Source organism: Microcaecilia unicolor, chromosome 5 (genome assembly GCF_901765095.1).
Source record: "Microcaecilia unicolor chromosome 5, aMicUni1.1, whole genome shotgun sequence".
NCBI lineage: Eukaryota > Metazoa > Chordata > Amphibia > Gymnophiona > Siphonopidae > Microcaecilia > Microcaecilia unicolor.
Genome location: NC_044035.1, coordinates 293,746,073 through 293,770,072, shown reverse-complemented (window position 1 = coordinate 293,770,072; position 24,000 = coordinate 293,746,073).

The window sequence follows — 24,000 nt, the reverse complement described above, 5'->3', positions numbered from 1 at the left end:
TGAATACCTTCTGCACCTTTCTGAGTCTGGTCTTAAGACTAATTCCGTAAGGGTTCACCTCAGTGCAATTAGTGCTTATCAATGTGTAGAGGATAAGCCCATCTACTGGACAACCTACACAATCCCTACTTGAATACCTTCTGCACCTTTCTGAGGTCTGGTCTTAAGACCTAATTCCGTAAGGGTTCACCTCAGTGCAATTAGTGCTTATCAATGTGTAGAGGATAAGCCCATCTCTGGACAACCTACACAGTCCCTACTTGAATACCTTCTGTACCTTTCCGAGTCTGGTCTTAAGACCAACTCCATAAGGGTGCACCTCAGTGCAATTAGTTCTTATCTTCAATGTGTAGAGAGTGAGCCCATCTCTGGACAGCCTCTAGTTCACTTCATGAGAGGTTTGCTTTTGTCAAAGCCCCTGCCAACCTCTGCCTGTGTCATGGGACCACAATGTCATTCTCACCCAACTGATTAAAGCTCCTTTTGAACCACTGAATTCCTGCTATCTGAAATATTTGACCTGGAAGCTCATTTTCTTGGTGGCTGTTACTTCAGCTCACAGGTTCAGTGAGCTTCAAGCCGTAGTAGTGGATACACCTTATACTAAGTTTCATCATAACAGAGTAGTCCTCCACATGCACCCTAAATTCCTACCAAAGTTTGGTGTCAGGAGTTCCATCTGAACCAGTCAATTGTCTTGCCATCATTCTTTCCTCAACCTCATTCCCATTCTGGCGAGTGCACCTTGTACAACTTGGACTGCAAGCGAGCATTGGCCCTACTATGTGAAGTGGAGTAGGCCCCCACAGACAGTCTGCCCAACTTTTTGTTTCTTTGATTACAATAAGATGGGGTCACCATCAGGAAATGCACAATCTCTAATTGGCTGGCAGATTGCATTTCTTTCACTTATGCCCAGGCTGACACTGGAGGGTTATGTCAATGTTCATAATGGTAGAGACATGGCTGCATCAGTAGCCCACTTGCAGTCAGCCTCCGTTGAAGAAATTTGCAAGGCTGTGATATGGTCTTCAGTCCACACAATCACATCTCATTACTGCCTCGAGCAGGATACCCAATTCGATAGTCGGTTCAGGCAGACAGTGTTGTAGAATCTGTTTGGGGACTAGAATCCATCTCCTCCCCCTAGGCCCATTTTATAGTTCCAGGCTACATGCTCACTCACTTTGTATATAGTTTCAGGTTAATCTGAGACTGAGTTATGTCCTTGCTGTTGCGAGGCCCAATTGAGCAATGCTTATTGTTTTTTGTGAACCTGGATGTTAGGGATACCCCAATTGTGAGAATTAATGGCCTGCTTGTTCTTGGAGAAAGCAAGATACTTACCTATAGCAGGTATTCTGAGGACAGCAGGCCTTATTTTTTTTTTGTATTTATCAACATCAATACAGAACAAGCATCTACAGTGCAAAGAAAGATGTTATACAGCAGCTATCCATAATTTCACGAACTGCTATAAATATAACAATCAAAGAAGGGGTCCCGTACTGACTTTTTCTTATATGAGAGTAAAGTCACATCAACCCCCCTTAGTAATCAACATCCCACATCTACGAAGAAACCCAACTAGCATTACCATCATACACACTCCTATTTCCCATCCCCAACCCTCCTCCCCTAACCCCGCCTCCCCCCTCTTAATCCTGTAGTTCCTGAAGATCTGGGACAGCACCACATCTAAGATGTCGTTGCCAACCCCCGCTGGTTAAACCTCTCCTCCCTCATGATCCAGAAAGCCATCCTCCCCCTCCCCGTACAAAAGCTGAAGACCTCCTCACGGCCATTGACGGAACAAGGTTCCATAAATTCCAATTATACACTTTTCTGTACAGCGATGTGCATGTGGTGCCATAGCTCAGCGCAATTGTGCTACCACAGCCAAATAGTCATTAAACAATAGCAACTTGTGCCCCTCATATTCCAGTGTCACTTTCTGGAACGAAAGGATTGTCAGCAGTTTGTTCCTTTTCCAGCCAATTCATGTAGTGCAGTATGGCTGTGCGCGGTTTACCTCTCACTCTCTCCTCGCATCCCAATCCGGTGTGCATGGTCACATTGCAATGTATTTGTACATCCTTCGACGCCCAACTGCACTGGCAACCAAGAACTAAAAAACTGATAGCGCTCTTTTTATGAACTGACTCAGGCAGCCCAACAACCCGCAGATCATTGCAGCGATTCCTGTTCTCTTGCTCCTCCAAACGATAGCGTAGGGCTGCTGCCTCTTTTTGCAGTTCCACAATCTGTGTCGCCATGCCATGTGCTGTTTCCTCCCTGCGCTGACACCCGCTGCTCTACCTCAGCAATTCTCCGGGTCTGCATGTCAAATTTCTCATTTATCTCAACAAACCGCTGACTGAATTTTGTTAAACGGTCTTCCAGTGCCTTTGCTACCGTAAGTGAGATCTCCCTGGCCCAGTACCCGGGTGCAGCACATTTGCCTGTTGAGGTTCCTGGCCCGCCGCCATCTTAGTTACTTTCGGAGAGGGAGTTTTTTTTTGTTTTTCAGGCCTCTCTGGCTCCTCGTGGGCATACCTTCTCCCAGAGCATTCTCTCATTCACTCAATGGTACCTGAGCAGTGCCCAAACAAAGAGTGAGTATACAGAGAGCTGCAGACTTAGGGAAAATGCAGATTTTTGCTGAGATTTGGCAGAGCTCACTTTCTTGCTGCTGTTCAGGTGGCAGGCATCACGTGACCCCCGACAGCAGGCCTTTATTCTCACAAACCCTTCTACATCCCCTTGGAGTTGTCTCCTATTTTTAATTTTCTTGCTGTAGTATTTAACTGCGGTAACCGTGCCCTCACGGCAGGCAGGAAGGCACCTGTGCATGCGCGGTGGAGCGTCTCATGCTCCGCAAAGCTCTTAAGGTGTATTATAGGTCCTGGATCAGGCAATGTAGCACCACATTACCCAATTGTGAGAATATAAGGCCTGCTGTCCTTGAAGAATACCTGCTACAGGTAAGTATCTTCACTGTATGGAAAAGTCAGAGATGTGCATAGTAATGTGAAAAAGTCCCCTTCCTCATGATTTCCACTATTATTGCATATATGTCACACTGAATGGTTTCTGATTTTGAAACAAAATATAATATTAGACAATGGGAACCTGAGTAAACACATAGTTGTTAAATAATAACTTAATTTTTTTAAGGAATAAAGTTACCAAAACCCATATCACCCATGTAAAAAGTAAAGATTGAAAACTGCCAGGCTTGACTGCAGCCAGCCCTGTTGAATCTATACCTCTACTACTACTACTACTACTACTACTTAGCATTTCTATAGCGCTGCCAGGGTTACGCAGCGCTGTACAAGTTTAAACACGGGGAGGGACAGTCCCTGCTCAAGAGAGCTTACAATCTAACGGTAATAGACTACGCAGTCAGTGTAGGTAACAGGAATGGGGAAGGTGGTTAGGCGCCAAAAGCAAGGGAGAAGAGATGGGCCTTGAGTAAGGACTTGAAGATGGGCAGGGAGGGCGCATGGCGTATGGGCTCAGGAAGTCTGTTCCAGGCATAAGGTGCTGCGAGGCAGAAGGGGCGGAGTCTGGAGTTAGCGGTGGTGGAGAAGGGTACAGATAGGAGTGATATATATGTCTATATTTATTGAACTGACTGGCAGATCTAGGCAGTGTACAATTCTAATATAAAAGCATTAACAACAAGAAAGAAACTCTATATATCAGATAGGAGAGTAGAAAACAATCACACAAGAGCACATGATGAATAAATAAAGCAAAACAGCTTAATGCAGAGAGACTGGTTGTCCAAGTCAGCTAAATTAAATTGTATACATGTGTTAAGAAGTGGAAGTAAAAGCTAAAGTAAATAAATGGGTTTGAGTAGTATTTAAAATTAAGGCAAGGACAATTTGTTACAGATGTGAGGAGGGAGGTCGTTCCATAATTTAGGTGAAAGGAAAAAGAGTTGGTTGATGAGTGATTCATAATGAGTCACTTTGGGCTAGATTCTATATGTCGTGCCTAAAAGATTGATACTGAAATAATATGCCTAGGCATATTCTCTAAAGTATGCCTAAACTTCCACATGATTTATAGAATTCACTGAATGCCAGTCATGAAAAGTTACGTCAAGTAATACTTGGTGTAAATGCCGATGCCTAAATTGGGTGTATTCTATAGCAATACGCATAGATTTTAGAAATGTACATGAACCGCCCCATTCTATGTCCATGGCCATGCCCCTTTTCAACTATGTGACTTAGAATTTACATGCATCACATTACAGAATACGTTTAGACAGTTGTGCACATAAAGTCTAATTATTGCCAATCGGTGACAATAATTGCTTGTTAATTAGCAATTAGCAACACTGGCTTGTTAACTAATTAAGTTGCTTGCACAAATCCAGAATAGGACTGAATTTGCTCACGCAACTTAAATTGTGCTATATAGAATCTGGGAGTTTAGGACTGAGGTGGACCAATAGATTAGAGTCAAGCAAATGAAGTAGATGGGAGGGTGTATAGGGAATAGTCAAGGAAGCCAGGTACAAGGGCTATCCAAGATAAAAGGCTTTGTGTGTGGGCAAGTCACTTAACCCTCCATTGCCCCAGGTACAAATAAGTACCTGTATAAAATATGTAAACCGCATTGAGCCTGCCATGAGTGGGAAAGTGCGGGGTACAAATGTAACAATAAATAAAACTTTAAATTGAATTCTGTAATAAACTGGAAGCCAGTGAAGCTGAGTAAGAAGTGAAATAATATTGTCAGTTTTCCTGGATAAAAAATAACCTTGCAGATGTATTCTGAAGGATTTGAAGAAGTATGATCTGAGATACTGGCAAACCAGTGTAGACAGAGTTGGAATAGTCCAATGAGAGATCAATAAGGTGTGACAAGCAGTATGAAGTACAGAAAAGTCTAAGAAATTGCATAGATACCAAAGCAGCAAAGTTAGATTTGACCACTTCTGAAATTTGTCTTTTGAAAGATAGCATTTAATCAAACCAAATACCTAAATATTTGAACAAGAGTACTGGAGATAGAGGGAGATCAAAAAGTATTGGTTTGATATTTGGTTGGGATAATAACTACTACTACTACTACTTAAAATTTCTAGAGCGCTACTAGGGTTACGCAGCGCTGTACAATTTAACAAAGAGAGACAGTCCCTGCTCAAAGAGCTTACAATCTAATAGACAAGTGAACGGTCGGTCCGATAGGGGCAGTCAAATTGGGGCAGTCTGGATTCACTGAACGGTAAGGGTTAGGTGCTGATAGTTAGGCTTTGCCTTTTGTTCCCCAGATTCAGAATTAATCTATCGTGGTTAACGAAGCAATTGACTCATTGGGGGTGATTTGGGACTCGGCTTTCTTTTGCATCTTATATTTCTAAGATTAAGAATTCTTTTTTTTCTGAGGAAGATTAGATCATTGGCTTCTAGACAAGAGGGCAAAGAATATTTTATTTCATGCTTTAGTTATAATGTGGATTGATTATTGCAATGCGTTATTGGCTGGCTGCCTTCAGATTCAGCTAACTCGACTGAGAATACTGCTATCAGGTTACTATAAAATATAAGGGTTAAGGGATCATGTGACTGCTTAGAGAGTAACATCGGTTGCGAGTTACTGAGTTAAGTACAAAATTTTATTATTGTCACACTAGGCTTTGATTTTGGGAAAACCACTGTATCTTCATTCAATGTTGATTCCTTATTTACCTGCTAGACATCTTTTAGTGGTTCCCTCCAATCAGAGATTTTGGCATTGTTCTTCTAGTAACACTGCTTCCAGCATTGTGGCTCCATTGCTTTGTAATTCTTTGCTATTAGATTTAAAGATGGAAATATCTACTATGAGATTTAAAATAATGGTTAAGGCATAGTTGTTTATGCAGTGTTATGGTTGGATCTGGGTAGATGACCTATCTTGGTGGGGGGGCCCTCCTTTTTTTGTATTCCTGGTGTGTCACCAGTTTTTACTTTTATTTTACTTTTTTAATTTCTTATTTATATATTGTGTACTGGTTAAAGATAGTTGTGCTATTTTACATTTTTTCCTTTCACATTTTTTAAAGTTTTATCTCAATTCTATGTTTTTGTTTTTTTAGGAAGCTATTGTATATTGTAAAACAACTTGATGCATAATTGTTGATGTGAATGGCGGGTATATTATAATGGCAAATAAATAACAAAAGAAAGACCATGAATATAAGGGTACAGTACAGCATGGAACAATAAATCAGGTCAGAGAAGGATAAAAGACTTCAATAGACAATAACTGTCTACTCAGGAAAGTACAAGTTTCATGTAGGTAGTGTTACAAAGATTTTGCTGAAGATCCCAGTATATGCAGATTTAGCTTGTGTATAGTCATGTGGATATCTTGAAAACGCTACTGACATTGGGGTCGTTAGGTATACAGCAGTAGTTTCCAAACCAGTCTTGGCAGGTTCTCAGGATATTCACAATGAATATTCATGAATTAGATCTGCATGCACTTCCTCCATTGCATGCAAATCTAACTCATGAATATTCATTGTGGGTATCCTGAAAACCTGACTAGCTGGGGTTCCCCAAGACAGATTTGGGAACCACTAAGGTATAGGCTGAACCATTTGGACAAATTCTATAAATGAATTTGTAGGTTTGAATGACTTCCCTTAGAAAGGTATAACCAGATGTCTTAATTTCATTCTCCTGTGAGGCAATTTTAAAACAGGCATTCTCCGTTATTAAGCAGGTGTTTACATATGGAGAAGGCCCTTTTAAAAATTGGTATTGGCCCTCCAGAGGGAAAGGTAATGGAGGCAGGGCTGGGAACTTCATTTTGAAATCCCAGTGTGATCTTTAGCATGAGTACTGTGGACCAGCAAAGTATACAGTGTAAAAAAAAAAAAAATCCTCATGGCACCCAGTAGCCAGCATATTTTAAAAATCAACCTTTATGGGTAGTCTCTCTTTAAAAACTGATTTGCAGCTTTGTGAGTATACAGTACCCACGGCCACAAGCCTCATGCTTGGCGAGGAGACTCAGAATTACCCTCCTAATACTCTTTTTCCTTTAATAATCAACTTTTTGATCTGTATAACTTATTTTCTACAGTAACATCAATCTCTGAGATAATGAGTTATACTTTATGAATATAATGAATAATTGTTTCTAGTTCCCAAGAAAATTATTTTCTCTTCCTCAAGTTTTCCATAGCAACAATCAAGTCTCTGAATATCTATGTGTTTTAAGGTTTCTTACATGAAATATTACTGTTGACTAAGCTCCTCAATGATTTCCTTATCTTGTCTGAGTTACTTTTCCTAAAGTAATTGTAGTAGTACTATTTGTACTTCTGTGATATCTAAAATTTGGTACAATCTATTTAATAAATACTGAAAGGCATGGATAGCTAATTTCATTGGTACTTAAGACATGGCTCTCTCTCTGTGTCACCCACTAACCTGCTTAGAATTGCTGATGTATTCACTAAAGGATGATAAGTTGATGGAATGCATTGTTTTATTGAAAAAACACCTGGGCCCCTGTTTACAAAGCCGCACTAGCGGTTGGTGCTGCTGTACTGTCGACACAGCCCATTCACTTTGAATGGGCTGTGTTGGCATTGCTGTGCGGCTTTGTAAACAGGAGGGCTGGTGTCTTAAATTTATATTTTTACTGTATTCATGAAAATAAACTATTCACAAATTAGTTGCTATAAATTTGACTAAACTAGAATGTCATTCAAATGTATTATGAGTATGAATTTATTTTTTCCTGCAGAGGAAGGAAAAGCTGTCAGGTGCTGGAGAGGTCTTGCAGCCCATCTGCATATTCCTCTGTGTCTTTCCGGGGTGACTCCCAGGTCTATCCAATCCATTTGGGCCTCTGCTCCTACTGCTCAGAGCTCCTTCTGGCCACTTGCCAAATGCTGGGGGGGATCTTGCAAGTCATCTCCTACTGGCAGGGCCGGTCTTAACAAGTGCGGGGCCCTGTGCAGACCAATTTGGTGGGGCCCCATCCTAACCCCGCCCCCACCCTAGCCCCACCCCATTGATAAGATTATTCCATTTTTAGAAATTTTTTTTATTTATGAAATTTCAAATAAAGACAAATGAAGCTAAACTTGTACAAAAAACTGATTGAAATAATAAGCACAATGCTATCATCATGAAACCTCCCCTCCCCAGAAATTATTCAGTTCAAGTCCACTACAATTAGTAGCTCCAATTCTCATAACAAAGGAGAAAATAAGGAAAAATATTAAGAAAAGATCCAGCACAGTGCTACAGTGTACAAGGTATGCCAGGAATGCTTTATCTGCCTATGGCTGGAGAGAGGTTGAGTGACTCGATGCGGTCCGGGTCGGAGCGGAGGCACGAGGCAGAGTTGAGGCACGCTGAGTTAGGCCTCTGCCTAAGACCGGCCCTGCCTACTGGCCACCTGTTAGTGTGCTCAAAATCAATTTAATGTGCATTAATCTATGAATTAACATGTAGAAATGATTTTTCTATGGCGAGCAAGGATCATAACAGCCACACTAATGGGTGAAGTCATTCGGATGGCACCAATCAGAATTAGGTTCCCAAGGATCAGAAAACTCTGGAAAAGCTTTTTGTGGTTACCTGGAGGATTCTGCACTAGCTGTTGTAACTGTAACCTCCAGTCCTTTTCATCTGTGATTGCAGCTGGTCATAGAATAGCTTCCATCCATTAGTTACTCCCTCACAATTCCATTTGGAAGTGAAACTGGGATTTAAGCACAGTCCAGGTTGTGACCGTAGAATATCAGTCACAGATACAAAAGATGGGTCTGCTGCATGGATGAGTTGCACAACGTTAATGACTGCTCTAAATGTGCCTGAATATTAACATGGGCCAGAAAATTAGAGAGCTTAAGCTAAAGGAATATCTGTAGAACGAGAAGGAAACATTGACTAAACCCAAGAAATCATACGTGTCCTTATAAGAAAGTCCCCATCTCAAAAGACTTCCATTTTGCCTCTTTGCATTCTGTTAAGTCTAAAACAGAGGCGGAACCAAAAACCTTTAGGTACTAATCAAAAAGTGTATGTTGCCTAAAAAAAAAAACAGGTCTCTGGTGCCTCTTTAGCTTCGTTGGAGTGCAGCTCCCCTTTAGGTGATGTTGGCTGCACCACAAAGATGTCAGCAATACCAAACAAGGAGAGGAGTTCCCTATTGTCATGGAAAACTAATTTCCTTCGACTCTGATAGGAGTCCATTGAAGGGGGCAAAGCACACAGCTGAAACATCCCTGACTGCATCTCCTGCATGGAGTCCACAGAGAGAAAGTTTTGGAGCCAACTAAGGACTCATACAAAAAAGAGCCCAGAAAGCACAGAGCTGGGAGTGCCAGCAGACAACAGAACAGCAATAAACAAGAGAGCACAATCTGCAAGGAGCGAAAGCAAACAAAAAACACAGCAGAGTGGATGAAAAAGGCTGGGGATTTTATTACAACTCTTCAAAATGACTTTGACACGGACTGTGTTTTGGCAATAGGGCCTGCATCAGGAGTCTATAAATAAATAAATATCATAAACATAATGAACAAATAAATAAAACATATACAAAAAACAGTATAAAAGTATAATAAACTCGAATACAACCCTATATCTAAATGTAGTAAAAAAAAAACCCAGATAAATATTGAAAACCCTCCCCCAAATAAATTAATAAAATAAGCTAAATTATAAATTAAGATGTAAGCACACAGAGTATCTTATTAACAAGTACAATTAGATAAAAAGATCATAAAGCAATTGATAAGTGAAACAATAAATGCAAAAAGATAAAACAAATGGTGTGTGAAGTGGTAAAAAACATACCTGTAAAAATTACATCAAAAGTAGATCTAAATAACCACTAGATTCAGCTAAAATCAATCAGCCTGTTAAAATATGTGGATGCCAAAAGGATATCAGAACAATTGACTTGCACTATGTAAAGTATAAAATACATATACCTCTAATAAAGAATATAAAAAGTATGTGATGTAATTGAGGAGAATATGAAACGAGGGGTTAATATACAACTCTCTAAATGGAGGACTAAAAAAAGCCAGAATAAGTACTGATCAACAAACAAATCACCTATGGGGACAATGCACAGGAAAATGCTGATGTCTGTAAAAGTAAACAAAAAAAACTTGTAAACTGACAAGATGACTGAGAGGCCAAACGTACAGTGAAACCAAAAGGTTATAGATGTGCTATGAGGAAACAAAAAAACAATAATGCGTGAATAAAAACAAAAAAAAGAGCCGGTGGTGGGAGGCGGGGCTACTGCTGGGCAGACTTCTACGGTCTGTGCCCTGAAAATGGCAGATACAAATCAAGGTCAGGTATACACAAAAAGTAGCACATATGAGTTATCTTGTTAGGCAGACTGGATTTGAACGTGCAGGTCTTTCTCTGCTGTCATCTACTATGTTAAAGCTTAAAAAGGGAACAAACCTGCAATGAAAAAATCCGCAATGTGTCAAAAAATGATGTATCTATTTGTAAATAGTGTCTATAAGAAAAAAGAGGAAAAACACTGTACCTGTGTTTTCAATTTATGTTATATGATAGGCAGGTCCACCAAGAGGGGGGGAAAGGGGAGCAATATTCCCCGGGCCGAGCCTCTAAGGGAGGGGCCCAGGCCCGGCGCTGGCAAGCTTTTCCTGCCTGCCTTCTTCTGAGTCTGTCCTCTCCCCTTATCTTGCTTGCTGCCCAGGATCCAGATGATTGCATTAGCACGATATCACGTTAATGCAATCATCCAGGTCCCGACTCCCGGCGCGAGCAAGAGAGGACAGACCATGGGAGCAAGCAGGCAGAAAAAAAAGAGGCTTTCCGGCGCTGGGCCCCCCCTTGGAGGCAGAGACAGAAAGATAAGGGAGGTCGAGCGGGAGGGAGCGGCAGTACAAGTGTGTGTGTCGGGGGGGGGGGGGGGGGCGTTGCATCGCGTCGCACAGCGGTCCAGTTCTGCCCCAGGCCCTGCTGTGTCTCTTGGCTGCTCTGATGATAGGCTAAGCAGTATGTTGATGTTCACTACTTTGAGTAAATAACTATTAGTAGGAAAATTAATATGGCAGAATATATTACAGAACAAAATTGTACATGTGTATATCTGTGTGTTTATATATTTCTATAGCTTGTATTGAAATAATATTGATAAATATTGTATAATATTCTCTCTTACCTTTTTAAAGCTTCTTCTAGATGCTTTTTCCATGTTTGACCCAAATCCATGATAATATGTTATGTTCGACTATATCACAGTTTAATAAAAATTAGCCAAATATGTAATTTTGTAAAAATTGCTCATTTGTATTAAAATTATTCAAATCTAAACTCTATCCACACTGAAAATCTTAGGGATTTTCATGCAAAATATAGCCAAACTAAGCCCTTAATAAATAGGGTAATAATTTATTGTATCTACTTTTAGACAACCCCCCCCCCCCCCCCCCGTTATTACACTTCCATGAATAACATTAGTATTATTGGGTTATGGTCCCTTGTTGGGAAGGACCAATCTTCTCCACTTTTCATGCAAGCTTATATTTGGCTGTTAGTGTGTTATTTTACTATGGGGCCCTGTTTACTAAGGTGCACTAGTATTTTTAGCACGTGTTAACCGTGTAGACACCCATAGGAATATTATGGTTGTCTATACGGTTAGCGCATGCTAATGCTTAGTGCACACTAAAATCCTGAACGCACCAGTAAACAGGGCCCTATATGTATTGGTATTTTATATCTTATGTTGTACTTATTAATTCTGTTTATATTGGACTAGATTCCATATGTGATGCCTAAAAAATTGGTACCGAACCGAAGTACACCTAGGTGTAATCTATCAAGTACAGAGTGGAGGAGTAGCCTAGTGGTTAGATCACCAGTCTTGAGATCCAGAGCTGGCCAGTTCAAATCCCACCACTGCTTCTTGTGATCTTGGGCAAGTTACTTAACCCTCCATTACCTCAGGTATAAAATTAGATTGTGAGAAATACCCAGTATACCTGAATGCAACTCATCTTGAGCTACTACTGAAAAAGGTGTAGCAAAATCCAAATTTTAAAAAAGCCTGCATTTCCGTGCAGTTTATGGAATACACCAAGTGCCTATCCATGTGACTTGGGCAGTTATGCCAAGTAAAACTTGGTATAAAAGCCTAAATTACACTCGTATTCTATAACCATGCGCATTGGGGTCCTTTTACTAAGATGCGGTAGAAGGGGGCCTGAGTTAGCATCAGTACGTCTTTTTGATACACGCTGAGGCCCCCTTTTACCACAGCGGTAAAAGGCTGTATTTTTTTTCCTGAAAAGAAATGGCTATGCGGTAAGTGAACTACTTAATATGCAGCCATTTCAGGGGGGGGGAACACTTACCGCCACCCACTGAGGTGGTGGTAAGGGCTCCTGCAGTAACCTGCCCAATTACCGCCGGATAAGCACCGGCGCTACAAAATGGTGCATGCTGGGGATGGGAACTACTACCAGGCTCCTGTATTAGCTTGGTGGTAGTTCCAAAATGGCAAGCGGTAAGCCCACATTGGTCTTACCACCACTTTGTAAAAGGTCCCCATAGAATTTAGAAATGCCCACAACCTACCCATTCAACTTCCCATGACCACGCCCCTTTTGCAACTATGCAACTTAGAATTTATGCACATCATGTTATAGAATATGCTTAGTTCTGCACATAAATTCTAATTAATGCCAGTGTCAATAATTGCTTGTTAAGTGGCAATTATCAGTGCTGATTGGCTTGTTAACTAATTAATTTGCACACACAAATCCAGAATATGACTGGATTTACACACGCAACTTAAGTCACGCTATATATTGTGTTTATAGCGGCATTGATTTATATGTATTATATTTTATTATTCCCCCTCTTTGAGTGATCTGGAAAATAATGATATATGTCTATAAAATATCTGACTTTAGAGGGCAGTCTGTTTCTGATTTACAGACCCAGTGTACCCTGAACTTTTCTTTATCAGCACTTTCTTTTATGGATTAGTATTTTCGTCACCATCATTTAAACACATTAGTTCATCTATATCTTTACTAAAACTTTGTTTTTGAGGGTCAGGTTGTACCTCCTTGTGATTTGTTATCAGAGGTTATTACATAGGTCAACTCTGTTTTGTATGATCATTTTTGTGGGACAAGGAGTCTTCTGCAGAGAGCTGCCGTCAGTACAGAGATATCCAGCTAGCAGATTTGTATAGATAAAGAGCGCCTGTCCTTAAAATAGAACATTTGGTTTATGTTGTAGGGGCTTGTAAGGAAACTTGTCTGAGTTCAGACTCAACAGACGTTTTGCAAAAATTCTTTCCAATTTGATTTATAGAAGCAGAATAAATTGAATAAAGTTGGTGCTTGAAATCATTTTGTTGAAATTCACAACCAAGGCATCTTTGATTTTTGCAGAAATACATGCCTTTTATTTTCCATAAAAGTACATAATATTAGAAAGTGGAAATTAAAATGAAAGCTACTTATATGGTATAACTGTTGAATAATTGTTTAAAAATGGTCTGTGCACGTCAGGGTTCACTTACACCCATTTCCCAGCCACAGATGTTTCAGCTATTTATCCTGAATTTGTTTAATAACTTGTGTTTTCGATTGGACTTAACACAGAATTTTGGTTAATAGGAAACATATTTACATGAAGTATTACATAAGAAATTTTGGAGTTCGTCCAAAAATCTGTTTCTGTTTTAAAAAGCCATGTGGTACTATTGTTTGACTTGAATATTTATACATACTTCACACTTTACTGTGTCTCTCTATCAATGTACCCTCTTTGAACAATATGTGTATGTACCATACATTTGAGATATAAACAGTTTGAGGATAATAGCATCTGTTAATGCCACAGAACATGGTTCTAGAGCGAGGTGTGTTTGAAATAATCCAGATGGACTTCTTGGAAAACAAAATAACCAAGATGAACTTCAGGGATGCAAAGCTTTCAGGTTTTTTTTTGACCCGGCAGTTTTCTTCTGCTTCTTTGTATTTCCAGCTCAGTCAGAACCAGAGCTGAGGTCTGGAACTGTGAGCCTTCATTTGTAACAGGTAGGCAATTTTCAGACACAATTTACATGGGTAAAAGACTTTCAAAACTATCCTTTTGTATGATTGTGAATGGATTTTATTGCACTTGTGACTAACAGTCTGCGTTTAACATACCTTCGGTATGCTAGGTAGTATAATATTGCCCTGAAAGTGAAAAAGCAAAACACAAAATCAAGGGTCTGTGCTCATATACAGGACAATATTCAGTTGCTCTGAGAGCTTTTAATAAATAGATAATCAGCTTTTTTACATTGTATTTTCTTTTAATGCTGGATTCTTATACCTAACTGATTTGGTGTTTAGATTTAATAACATGCTTTTTCCAAATTCAAGTTCAAGGGAGCTACAAGCAGGTACACATGTTATTTCTCTGACCAAATGAACTTACAATCTAATTTTTACCCAAGGTATTGGAGACTGATGTCAATATCACAAGGAACGGCTGCTACTCCAGCCTGTTGGTCTACCCACTTCTTCTCCTATTATTTTAATTCTTCTGATTAATGTACATATCCATGAGTCATTTGAAATAATTTTGTAAATGTGAGCAACAGAGAATGTATACTGAAGAAATTCTGATGGCAAGTTTTATACAGAAAGACACAACAAGGTGGCGAATCTATTCATTGCAAACTCTGTAAACATTACAACATCACTGTACTGGAGAAGCATTGGGATCATGACCTTAAGAGAATTGTGGAAAATGAAGAGGTTATGATAACCTGAGATGTCCCCATCCTGAATAATAAAAAGCTGAAAATATGAAAACCAGACATAGTGGTAAAAGAGAAAAATACTAGAATGGTATTAATTACATAGTTGTCAGTCCCAAGTGATTACACTGTGAATTGCAGAGAGAGAGAGAGAGAGAGAGAGAGAGAGAGAGAGAGAGAGAGAGAGAGAGAGAGAGAGAGAGAGAGAGAGAGAGAGAGAAGATCCTCAAGTACCAAGAAATGCAGTCCAAAACCAAAACCAAGAGTATGTGGCAGAAAGATACAGAAGTATTTCCCATCATTTTGGGTGCATCAGGCTTGATCAAAAAGAATTTCCATACACACCTGGATAGATTATGCAAGTTTTGCAGCGAACATTAGCAGTAAATTTGAGAGACTGAGGTCATACTCCACATATCCTGGCTTAGAAGTGAGATTCATGCCTGTCATAGTGGGCTATATTCTATATATGGTGCCTAAAAAATTGGCACCGAACAATGACCACTTAAATGGTAATCTATAAGCTGCATCTAAAGTTTGCCGTGGTTTATGGAATACACACTTAAGCAGAGAGTCGCACATAAATTTAGACATGGCCATTTGTACCAATGAAAATGTGATACAAATGCCCATGCCTAAATTTATGTGTGGAGAACCGTTATTCTGTAATTACATGTGTAACTCAAAACCACGCCCCTCGCATTTCTGCACCCCCTTTTTTGGACCTTGTGTAAAATTTTAGGCACGGATCCAGCACCTAACTTTATATGCATTGGTCCCAATTAAAATCTAGTGCCAGTAATTGCTTGTTAAAAAGCCATTTATTGGCACTAATTGGTTCATTATTCAATTAAATTGTGTACACAAACCGAGAACATGCCTAAATTTGCATGCATAATTTTTGGCAACCTTTATAGAATCGGGGACTATGTGCAAAACTAACCCATTTGGAGATATTGTGCCAAGAGAAATGCATTAGGTTGCTGTAAGAAAAATATATCACCTGCAACTTGTTTTGACATTTCTACATACTCAAGTGACCTAACAAAGCAATGACATGAAAACATTCAGCAATAGTACTTGAATTTATTTAACTAATATTACAAATCATCATCATATTTAGGATTAGATTCTATATATCATGCCTAAAAAATTGGCGCTGAAATGAAATTTCCCTAAGTGTATTCTATAAAGTACACCTTAATTTAGGCATATTTTATAGACTAAGCCTGCTTTTGTATGTGGTATATAGAATATGCTAAGCGCTGCTCCGCATGACTAAATTTAGTCACAGGAGGTTATGCCAAATAAAACAGGTGTCTTGAATAACAACGCGCATAGATTTTAGAAATGCCCATGACCTACCCATTCCATACCCATAGCCACACCCACATTACAGAATATGCTTAGCAAGTAGTGTACATACATTCTAATTAATGCAAATTAGTGCTGATAATTGATTATTAACATCCAATTATCAGTGCTGATTAGCTTGTTAACCAATTAGCTTATGTGCATTGTTATGGAACATGCTTCGATTTCCGCATGAAAATCTTGGCAAAATAATCTCGTATAAAATTGCATAGCCATATACATATGTGCGAAGACAAGATGGCCTGCACTTATAGCCATTTAAAGTTGCAATGTATAGAAGTATTTTATGAAATCTCCCCTGGCTTCTATATAACGCAACTGAAATCAGATCATATTCCTCCCCAGACAGCTTTAGACTGCTAGTTCAATCCTTGGTTTTAACTCAGTTCGATTACTGCAGTTACATCTATGCTGGATGTAAGGAGTGTGTCCTAAAAAGGCTACAAACAGCCTAAAATACTGCAGCTAGGCTTGTTCTCAAGGTATCGCATTTTGACAGAGCCACTCCATTATTATGCAAGTTGCACTGGTTGCCCATTAAAGCCAGGATTATTTTTAAATTATGTGTTTTTGTCTTTCAAATATTATATGGCATGACACTGGATTATATGCAGCCCTTAATAACTATTCCCCTATGCAATATAACCTCTGGTTCTAGGGAATACCTTAGACTTCATCTTCAAGATTGTAAGAGAATGTGTTATAAGTCAGTTCACTCCGCTGACTTTAGATACTGGGGTGCTAAGTGGTGGAATTCACTGCTAAAGGCAATCAAGGGTCAGCCTGATTACTTGGTATTTTGTAAAAGACTGAAAACTCTCCTTTTTGAGAGGTTTCTATGCATTGATGGAGTATTTTAGATTGCAACTGGCCATCAGTGGTCTATATAGGATATTTTGTTTATGGCTTTGTAAAACTTGTCTGTTGTTTATTTACTGTTAGCCACATTGATGTTCGGGATAATGTGGGGTATAAATGTCAAATATAAATAAATAAATTGTGCCGCATAAATCCAGTCATATTCTGGATTTGCATGCACAATTTAATAACTTAACTAGCTAATCTGCGCTGATAGTTGCCACTTAAACGCAATTATTGATACTAATCGGTATTAATTAATATATATGCGTACAACTTGCTAGGCATATTCCGTAAAGTTCTACGCATAAATTACATAGTAACATAGTAGATGACGGCAGAAAAAGACCTGTATGGTCCATCCAGTCTGCCCAACAAGAAACTCATATGTGCTACTTTTTGTGTATACCCTACTTTGATTTGTACCTGTGCTCTTCAGGGCACAGACCATATAAGTCTGCCCAGCACTATCTCCGCCTCCCAACCACCAGCCCCGCCTCCCACCACCGGCTCTGGCACAGACCGTATAAGTCTGCCCAGCACTATCCCTGCCTCCCAACCACCAGTCCCGCCTCCCAATCTTGACTAAGCTCCTGAGGATCCATTCCTTCTGCATATGATTCCTTTATGCTTATCCCACGCATGTTTGAATTCCGTTACCGTTTTCATTTCCACCACCTCTCGCGGGAGGGCATTCCAAGCATCCACTACTCTCTCCGTGAAAAAATACTTCCTGACATTTTTCTTGAGTCTGCCCCCCTTCAATCTCATTTCATGTCCTCTCGTTCTACCACCTATTGCATGCTGCCAAAATTAAAAAAAAAAATAGGATCTTCAGATATTACAGATTTTACAGTTCCATCATGACTTAAGCAGCCCTGTGCAAATTGTCTTCGATCCGTATTTACTGAATTTTTTACTTTTTTATAAATTGATTTGCAAATTTAAAGTGAATATAGCTACATAGCTTCCACACACAGACAGAACCTCTGCTGACATGGCCAGGTTTCGTTTTCTTCATCAGAGCAGAGGTCTGAAATATAAACAGAAGAAACAAAACAATCAAAAATTAATAAAATCTTTAGAAATCCATCATATCCGTTGGTGCCTGCTCACATTTACTACATCCAAAGTCCTTCTTAACATCGGAAAAGATAACAGCATTTTTTTTTTACTGCAGCTTAAATCCTAAACAGCTGATGCAAAAACACAACTCTGATTGGACAGCACTGAACAGTCAAAACCAATCAGGTTAGAAACCACCACTCTAGCTGAGCATTCAACCCATGAAGTTGCACAGTTCTCAAAAAGAAAATTCAGCTGTATTACCTTGAATTTGATAAACTACCTTTTCTTTAACCCCAAGAAATTATTAGATTTCATTGAAGCAAAGGAAAGGAATGCTCTATCCCTAGAACAGAACCCATAATGATGATTATGCTGGAAAAATCGGCTGTGGGGGCTTTTATCTCCCATCCGCTCTTTATTGTTATAAAACTGGGTTTTTTTTTTCCTATGTTAGAATTTCTTAGTTCTTGATCCAAAAGTTTGTGGACAAATGTTGAAAAAAAAATTATTTTTGTGTTATATTCAGGGTATTGTTTTACTCCATTGTATTTTATTTTCTGTATTTCATCACATTTATGTTTTATAGATATAAATGTAAAATTTAATAAATAAAGAATTAAAAAAAAAAAAAAAAATCCAGCGCTGCTCTTTATAGTTTAAAAATGTTGATCTGGGAGTCATCAGCATTAAGATGATACTGAAAACTGTGGGAGGAGATCAGAGCACCAAGGGAATAGTATAGATGAAGAAATGAAGAGGTCCCAAGGCAGAGTCCTGACGTACTTTGACTGATAGTGGGATAGCAGAAGAGGAGGATCCACCAGAGCATACACTAAAAGTGTGATGGGAGAGAGAAGAAGAAAACCAAGAAAGAACAGAGCCATGAAATCCAAGTGAGGACAGCGTATCAAGGACTAGGTGGTGATCAACAGTGTCAAAAGCAGTAAACAGATCAAGAAGGATGAGAATAGAATAGAATAGAGGCCTTTGGATCTTACCAGGAATAAGTCATTGGAGACTTTAGCAAGTGCTATTTCAGTTGATTGTAGAGGACGAAAGCTGGATTGAAGTGGGTCAAGAACTGCTTGAGATGAAAGAAAGTTAAGCCAGTGGCGGTAAACAGCACGCTCAAGTAGCTTGGATAAGAAAGGGAGGAGAGAGATGGGCCATTGCGCATGAGCCCCAACTAAAACTTTAAACATGCTGGAATGGCTGATCTTAATTAACAAGTGACTCAGATCAAGATGCATATAAAAATGAACTGGGTGATAATCAGCCCAGGGTGGACAATGGTTTTAAAACTGCTGACAACCGTGGGCTATATTAGACATGAATGTTCAATGCTGGGCCAGGTCCACGCACCTGTATTGAATATCTGGATCTGGCAGAGCTGGAAATTATGTGAGCGCCAGCGTGCCCTTATGTGGGTTATTCCTGTGGGCTAAGGCAATTTTCCACAGGGGTAAAATGGCCAATTTTTCTATTTGTAGTATTAATGGTCACATGCTAATTTCCCCATTGGTTAGCACGCAGCAATGTAGTTATGCTAACCAATTAGCAGAGAACATGCTCACTCTCCACCATAGCACTGATCCCAAAATTACTATGGGATGCCTGAGCTCAGCTTTGTAAAAGGACCCCTACATTTGGGATAAGAGGGTTCCAAATGTAAGCCCAGAGCACTAGGGGCATAGCCACAATTTAGGTTCAGGCCCCTGGCTGGCATGGATCCCCAGGCCCTGCCAACGGGTGTGCTCCTCCACTCATGGCCTGCATGTTCCCTGAGCAGTGGTGGTGGTTTCCACTGCATCAGGCCTCCCCTTTGTGCATGCTCAATTTCTGCAAAACTGGGCAGGTGCTGGAGAAGCCTGCGCCCTGCGCATGCTCAGTTTCACAGAAAATGAGGATGTACAGGGGAAGGGGGAAGGCCTAGTGCAGCATGGTGTTGTGACCATGGTCACCACCCAGGACACATGCAAACTGTGGGTGGAGGAGTGCTTCTACTGGTGGGAATCAGGGAACCCTGTCAGCTCAGGTCTGTGGGGGTTGTAAGTGGGGGGGGGGGGGGGGGGGGGGAGAAGGGTGCCAGCAAGGCAGGGCAAAATTTTGTGCCCTCCCACTTTGTGCTCAGGCCTCCAAGATGTGACATCTGGCTACATGCCTGGTAGGTGCAAGACAAAAAAATGTACACATTTTAGTACTGTTGTAGTGTACTTCACATACAGTTGGGATGCGTAAACACTGATCATTAAGTGACAGCAGAACCTTTGGTGGTATGTAAGGAATAATCAAGGTAGAGAGTTAGGCAGGAGTAGCTATGTGTAAAGGTTTATGAGTAAGGATTAATACTTTAAATTGGATACAAGAAGTGATTAGAAGTCAAGGATGTTGGATGAATAGTGAGGTAATGAGATCAAAAATAAATGCTTGCGAAAATCCAAACAGCTGTATTTTGAACTGTCTGGAGGCAACAGATAATGTATTGGGGGAGGCCTGAGTACAGCACATGACAGTAATCCAAATGTCCACACAAATGGAGGAGGTTTACTATAATATTTTATAGTTTTTTTTGGACCATCAGAAGGTGGGTAAAACCAAATCGTGTTTCACACAGAACACTGTGTACCATCACCAGTAATCCTCATTGGTCCTTTTTTTACCTCCCCCCCCCCCCCCAAGGATATTATTAATTTTTCTAAATAAAATATTGTCCATTGACTATCATCATATCTTCACTTCAAATAATCCATAAATTATTTCACTCGAAATAGCTCATTATTTAATTTCCAAAAAGTTGAGCACTTAGCTTAATGACTACAGATTCTCTATTTGAGGTATATGAACTCCACAAGAACCCGGTCTGACATAGCGCTATGTTGTGGCACATGTCAATTGTGGAGAGCCTAATTGAGATGTTCCAGAACATTAAATTTGAGAATAAACCTAATTTCCTGATGCAACTGAAACAGCACAATTTGGTTTTATCCACCTTCTGATGGTCCAACCCCCCCCCCCCTTTAAAATATTATAGGGAACCTCCTCTGTCTGTGTGGATGTTTCTATAAATTGAATTTCCCGACTAAATTTTATTGGCCAATTTTTAGTAATCCACATGTATCATGAAGAGGCATAAAGTAATGTCATGTGGGTATGCGGGTACATGGTACTAGCATTAAATATTGACTTCACCCTGACTCCACCCTCAGACTGCCCTGGCACTAACCAGACAGTTTTATAGCAGTCAAACCATATTTTCAGTGGCAGCGTGCGGTTAAGTGCCACTGAAAATCCGGCATTAACCTGCTCAGTATGGATTAAGCAGGCAGGGACCTCTCCTGCTCGCTTAAATTATGCTAAATATTAGTTCCCATAGAACCTATCTTCAAATGCTGTGCCACTTACCCCTGATGAAATGGGAGTCTCGTAAGCTATGTCACTGCATTAAGAAACTGTCAGTGCAGACCAGGAAGTGGTATGTTTTGGATTTGTATAACTGACTAGTTGATACACATTATTAAAGACTAGTGGAACCATGCCCATTTCCTCAACAATGAAACGGGCCCTAGGAAGACTGTCATGTAAGCTTTTTTTTCTCTTTCTCCTCTGCCCTCCCCTCCATGTCCAGTGATTCTCCTCTGCCCTGCCCTCCCATCCGTGTCCCGCGATTCTCTCCTCTACTGCCCTCCCATCCAATCCATGTCCATCAATTCTCCTCTGCCCTGCCCTCCCCTCGATGTCCCACGATTCTCCTCCCCTTGATTTGTACCTGAATGTTCTCTGGCTGGCTGGCATCATTACGTGCTGACACGAGGGCGGGACAGTGAAGGGGAATGGAGCACTGGAGGCTGGCTGACGTCAGGAAATGTTACGAACCCAGGCAGCCAGACATGGGATGTTGGTTATTAAAGATATTTCTTCACCTTCCATAGAGACATTCCTAAGCATTGTTCCCTCTAAGGCTTCATGGCTAGTGTGTAAAATATTCAACCCATGTGTAAAAATGTTCACTGACCAAATTAAGAAAATTATTAAAGTTTTATTATTATCAGGGCTTTTTTTGTGCCAGTATGCACCAGTATGGCGTATTGGCACCTTTGGCATTGCTACAGGGTTGATCCTGTTTCCTTCCTGCTGCCTGCGTCTGAGAGTCCGGCCCCCAGCAGCAATCTGACGATACAAGACCCGGCACCCTGCTAACTTCAGTACTGAGGAGCCTTCAAGCCTATCTGCTCATGGAGGCCTTGTTGGTACCGTCCCTCTGATGCATAAATGTCAGAGAAGGCGGAACCAACAGGGTCTTCTCAAGTGAATGGGCATGAAGGCTTCTCAGCGCTCAAGTTAGCGCTGGTGTCGGGCCTTCTACTGTATGATTACAGCCGGGGCCAGACTCCTCTCAGATGTTGGCAGCAGGAGAAGGAAGAAGTTTGAGGAGAAATACTGGACTTTGAGCGGAGGGAGGGGGAGGGGAGAGAGAATTGGCAATGTTGGTTGGATGCCTGAGGGAGATGAGGAAATAGAGAGAGAGAGAGTGAGCAAGGCTGGATGAATGGGTGCACTGGAGCTGTAACAGCTTACTGAAATTATTTATAATGAAAAAAATCACCAGTTATTTTTCTTCATCAGTACTGGTGTAATATTTTCATTGATGCCTTTTTTATATGCTTTATGGCTGGTAAAGGGGGAGTGGCTACTATGGGTGTGGCTACCACAGGGGTGGAGCTATAGATAGTGACCCCACCTCTAAGGTTGCCCATAATAAGTACTGGTGCCTTTTTTCCTACAAACAAAGCACTGAAGAGTAATAATCTCTAGAGTGTGCTGTTTTTATCCTCCAACCAAAACATTTTAGTTTTGTTTGGTTTAAGTTTAAGACAATTTGCATATACTCAATTCTTAACCATTGTAACAAACAAAATCCCCAAAACAAACAAAAAAACCCCAAGAACTTGTCCAACATTAAATAAGCTTGTTCTAAACCATCTGTTACAGGAATCAAAATCTGCATATCATCTGTATAGATAAAATCTTCCAAAACCAAAGCACAAAACAGAATAGATGCTGGAGATCCATGGAGGGGACGGAGAAAGGAAACAATACATAGGAATTAAAAGACACCCAGGAAAAGAAGCCAGGAAGTAACTTTGGTTCTGAATATCCTTTGATGTCTGATTTTGAATCTAATGTTTTTAGTGTTTTTGGTTGTCATCAGTCTCCACAGAAAAGCACACTAGTTTCAAAAGGTTCAGTTCTACATAGAGGAAATTGGTAGGAAAAGATCATTCAATCCACCTTGCCTGTCTGCTGTACTGATATAGATCTGCTTGACTTCTGAATCTCAAATGCAAGCTACAGATGGTTATCTACATTATTGGAACTGAGGTTCCTGATCACTGCTGCAGTCACGGGTACAGGGAAGCCCTGAGAGCTTGAAGACTGCATTGGAGCTATGCCAGAGTGGAAAACTAAAGCTGGAATTTAACATGCCTCTTCTTTTTCCATAGCATTTACATCACTTCTGCCAAGTCATTAGGAGAGCATAAAAGGACTGATGTTCTACAGTGCAGTAACATGGGCCATTAACATGAATAAACACAGAGTCTGTCTTGCATATTAATGGCTGATGTTAATGAGATCCAAATGAGCCATATGGTAAAAGCATGTGCATACATATGGATGGTATTGCAGTACTGTAACTGCACCTCTGTGAGGCTTTTAGTGTTGATGCATCTGCAAAACATTTTGCACACATACTTTTTCATTAAGCTATTAAGCAGTGAGCTATTTTCCATAGTTTTGCATCCGAGTTCATTAGTATAGACTCTCAATTAAAACTATCACAAACTAGTTTATTTATTTATAATAACATTTATACCCCACAATATTCCAACTCACATTGGTTCA